The sequence below is a fragment of the Macrobrachium nipponense genome, chromosome 38 (genome assembly GCF_015104395.2).
Source record: "Macrobrachium nipponense isolate FS-2020 chromosome 38, ASM1510439v2, whole genome shotgun sequence".
Classification (NCBI taxonomy): domain Eukaryota; kingdom Metazoa; phylum Arthropoda; class Malacostraca; order Decapoda; family Palaemonidae; genus Macrobrachium; species Macrobrachium nipponense.
This window is the reverse complement of record NC_061098.1, coordinates 2,353,526-2,358,496: the sequence shown is the minus strand read 5'-3', so window position 1 is coordinate 2,358,496 and position 4,971 is coordinate 2,353,526. Positions and strand designations below refer to the sequence as shown.

Here is a 4,971-nt window from a genome sequence, read left to right as displayed (position 1 = left end):
AAAGGAAAAACTTAAGAAAAAATAACAAAAGTGCAAAGCAAAATATTCCAGCATTCAACAAAGAAGAAAGAAATTGCCAACGTGATGTCTACTTTTCATGGCAGTTTGTGAAAAAAGTGAACGGTGACATAAGGTGAGTGAGGGGTATTCTCCCATTCCACTCACACTCCCACCATTCCACTCACACCCACACCACCAACGGTTTGTATTTCAATTAGATCAAGTAAAACACTGCAGTGACTCTTAAATACTAAAAAGTAAACTAAGAAATAGTAACAAACCTTTTCACTTATACTCTGACAGTCCTTCATATGAAATCCAATCTTTATTTCTACTGGCATATGGAACTCTACTTTCTTCATCAAAATACTGCTCTCCTCCTTCTTTCAAAAATGATACTGCTTCAGGGTATGATAATATTCCATTACACATGCCTTCACCAATGGCTGGTGACCAAACATTGCTCCAAGAAGAGTTCATCAATCTGAAAACACACATGGAAGGTAACAATAAAATAGTTGTATTTAAGCCATTCACAAAGTGCTTTCAGTTCCTTCTTTACAAATGCTCTATAGTCCCCCTTAAATTTCATATGGAATTTTGCAGGTGAGGCATATGATGAAAACATGCGTTACCATTTACAGTGATGTCTCGAATGCAATGACATACAATCAAAGAGCAAAGATGTCTTAGATGAAGGAAAAAAAAATTCCTTGATCATTATATGCTCAACAAAAGTTGAACTAAAAGTGCAACATGGCATGAAAAGGGAATAACTTTTCTTAATATTAATGTTTTGTATTTATTTTGCCCATAATTCATAAAATAAGACACCTAGAAAGTAGTTAATTTTGCATCTATAATTATGAATCCAAGTCTGCTATTGAAATTTTTTTTCATACATTTCCAAATCACCACACTACCTTGGAGATGAATATAAATACAATATTCTCAGTATGTACTTATCTTTCATATTTCATTTACAGAAACTAAGCCAATTCTTACCTCCAAGATCTCCCGAAAGTTGGAATCCCAATGACTAATTTTTCTTTAGTCATGCCCTTCTCCAACCAATATAAAGACGACCATTGTATGTTCATAGTAGCAAAATATAACTTTTCTCCACTTCGTTTCATCAAAGGGGCATTGTGCCCTGTGAAGGGAAGGTACGGCCAAAATATGTGATAGTCATATCCCATGAGAGAAACAAAGTCAACATACCTGTAATGTAAAATATATTATAAGAGATTCATTAGATAAAAATAAAACTGAGTTACATTAAGGCTAAAATCAATTAATTTAAATAATGATCAATGGTTGCAGTCAAGTGCAAAACAGATTTTTCATTACTATGCATCTAAAAAGAGAACTTTGCAACTTTGAGTTATGCATTCTCTCATGTTACACAAAAAATAAATGCTCAAGCCTTTACGTAAAATATATATAGCTATTTATATTTTGCCCGTAGATTAACAGTACACATTACCTAACTGAATTTCTACATTTAAATTCTAATGTAATCAAGCCTTACATGAAAAAATTCAAAGATGGGAAAAAAATTACTACTGCATATTCGGTACAGACAATCTTCTTTTCCTTGTACACAGTTTAATGCACTGTAGGGTACAACAATCAAGTGTTGATAATAACCATACTTTGTTTCTTAAGAGTTCAATTTCCAATAGTAAAAGTCCTAAGCTACTGTTTTCTAAGTTTTACCTTGCATTAACTACTTTAGACATTTTTCTATCTGACTTCCCCATACCTTCAAAATTATCATGCTTGTAACCAACCAGGTAAGAAAATTTCCTTTTGGTCGAGTCTTGTGAGCCTAAAAATTTGACTGACACCTTGTTAAACTTTAAACTAAAAAGTTCCAAAATCAATTAAAACCCTTAGTAAAAGCATGAAAAAACAGAAAAGATAATAACACAGGCAATTATAGAGACACAGAGACTATATAAAGCTAATATGTCACATTAGAAATCTTACTTCACCACTGATGAACGTCATCTATGCTCGATCAATAATGGATTTTGGTCCAGCTACAGCTATGGTCAAAAGAAGGGGAGGTTCTAGCTGCAATCAAAGGTTACAACCACATTAGCTACAACCAGTTTTATACAGTTACCATAATACATTATGTAAATTATTTCTAAACAAGATGCAACATTAAATTGCTATATTTTCATAATTTTATGTCTTGACATAAGCTGCTGAGACCTATAATCATTTAACAAATACAAACTCCAAAATTCACAATAAGTGACAATAAAAAGAATTTTTAAGAATAAGAGGTGCCAATAGAAATCTTTGCAAGTTCTGTAATCCAACCAAATCAAATCTTGATTTGATTTGGCAGGCATACTGGTGGAGGAATACTAACTATTAACCATTTATAATTCGCTAACTACTCATAGTAATTACAAGACTAAAAAATCCTAAAGAATTTCTGGATAGAAATACTGCAACTATAAATGCATGACAAAGTTAATTACACTAATAAGAAGCACATCTGTGAATACATAAAACCTTCAGACTGTCATGGAGATGACGAACAAGTTCGCTAAAAAGATGTTTTTCACATTTCTCTCTCTTTACTGCTGGCCACGACGGAAACTCCCAGTCCAGATCCAATCCATCAAATGAGTGCTCAAGAAGGAAGTCTCTTGTGCTGGTAGCAAACCTGTTGGATGATAGAACATGAAAATGTAGCCTTAAGTTTAAATCAGAGATGAAAAATCAGCTACAGTGACATTTCTTCAAATTTCTACAGTTAAATGAATAATTGGGGAGAGGCCAAATTTGAAGTCAGGTGGGAAGATTTTATTTGATTTAAGAAAAATGGATATAGAGACAAGCACTGGGGCACTTTCAGCCTTTTATCACTTGAGACAGTGAGAAGAGGGAGTTGAATATATATATATGTATATGTATATATATATATATATATATACTATATATATATATAGATATATATATATATAATATATATACACAGTGGAACCCCTGTATTCGCATTCTCTGGATTCGCGGACTCACATTCGCGGATTTCTCTCGGAAAACGTTTTCCCACATTATTTGCGGAAAATTCGTGCATTCGTGGTATTTTTCTATGATAAATATCCAACAAATTCCTGGGTTTTTTTTTTGATGAATTTTCATCATAAAATGCACTTTTTATGATAAAACTATTAAAAAAACCAAGAATGAAATTGAAAATTTTTAGTGGGTTTTTCTTGAGTTTTAACTAACAAAATAGGCTGTTTTTGGCGTTTTTATAGGGGTTCCAAACATTCGCAGGTTCTAACTATTCACGGGGGGGTCTGGTACGCGATCCCCTGCAAATATGGGTGGGGGGACCACTGTATATATATATATTATATATATATATATATATATATATATATATATATATATATACTTCTAGGGCTTTTAGCAATTTTTCACGGATACAACATTCATTGAATAGAATGGCTTTTTCACTGTTTACCAGCTTTTTTGAAATTGATTCATACTTTTCTAATTATTTTCTTCACTTCATTGTTCAGGTTACTAATGGACACATAATGGGGTTCTTCCATTTACTTCCAGTATTTTTACAAAACGCGACAGCTGTTTCGTCAACCTATACGTATTGACGTTATCAAGCTTACTGATACAAATATGTTGTTGTTTAAGATTCAAGCTGGCCTTGTGCCAGCACGGGCTCTTGCTCACAGAGCAGCCCGTAAATATACAAATATGAGCCTACATGCGTTTTGTGACGTCATGAGGACGGAAAGGTAGTACAATTGCCAGATACCTAGTTTTAAATATTTACAAAAGACTATAGTGAAACATAAAATAAGGACAAATAAATAAATATGTTAACAGAAATTATATCAAAAGTTGAAAGTAAGTTAATTATATAAAAATTTTACATAATATATATTAATTACATATATGTTTAATTAACAAAATGTCTGTGTGCGCTCCTGTCCGCGTGTGGTAGTGGTCTTATTCCACGCGGCTGAAGGGCTGCCCTCCTACACGAGGGCAAAGATCGGTCTGCCTCGCGTTGGATGTTAAGGTTTGGGCGTTGCGTGGCGATGCTGACGGCTTCTGATATCAATAAACCAATTGTAGTTGCCTTCCTTGTGGATTATTTTGGTGTTTGTGAGAAGTTCTTGCAAGGATGGTTTTTTATTGTGGGTATCCACAAAGTGCTGGTGAATAGCACCTTGGTTTCTGTGGGCCTGCATGCGACGTTTGAGTGTAGTTGTTGTGTGTCCGATATAGCATTTTTGGGGGGACTGACATTGCTCGTCAGCACAGACAAACTTGTAAACTATATCAGATTCAACATCTTTCTCCGTCGATGGAGCCGTACTATTTTTCATTACCAGTGAGGCGTAAGATTTGGCTTGCAGTAAATTCTTGCTGTTAGTTTTGTTATATGGTGCTAGGGGCGTGGTTCCTCTTCGCAGTTATACCAAGGAGGGCTTTCCTTTCGTCTTCGTGGTGTTTGTTGTATGATATCTGATGGTATATCATTATTTCTTTGTCTTTGTCTTGTGTGTTGTCCTCGGGGTCGGGTTTTGGAAAGCCTCTAATCTCTTTTTGACAACTTGCTGGATCATGTCATCTGGGTAGCCAGTTATTTGTGAGCAGCTGTTGAACTCTGTTAATTTCTTCGTTCGTCGCTTTCACGTCGAACAGTGTGTTAAGGCACGTTTTATGTATGCATTTACCACAGAACCGTTTATATGCATCAGGGCATTCTCCTCTAGCATTTAAGCATCTCCCAGCATCTGTCTTTTTAGTGTATACGGTGGTATTGTATTTGTTGTTTTTCTGGGTCACAAGTACGTCCAAGAAGGGGAGCATTTTCTCATTACTTTTTTCTACCATAAAATTCAATGTAGAATTTGCTCGGAGTTTATTCACTAATTCATCGATGTCATTTCGCCCTTTGTTGTGATAAAGATA

The 4,971-nt window shown here is 34.6% G+C and overlaps 1 long non-coding RNA gene across 2 annotated transcripts; it reads right to left on the bottom strand.

Moving 5' to 3' along the window:
- Nucleotides 1-311: 311 nt before the first annotated feature.
- LOC135209861 (uncharacterized) lies at nt 312-2,911 on the bottom strand. Of its 2 annotated transcripts, none has more exons than XR_010313420.1 (3): nt 2,499-2,911; nt 1,006-1,221; nt 312-484 (listed from the first exon to the last, which is right to left on the bottom strand). It is a non-coding gene; the product is annotated as an uncharacterized LOC135209861 (long non-coding RNA). The 2 variants fall into 2 exon arrangements; XR_010313421.1 differs by having other exon boundaries at nt 2,533-2,910.
- Between the last annotated feature and the right edge of the window lie 2,060 nt (nt 2,912-4,971).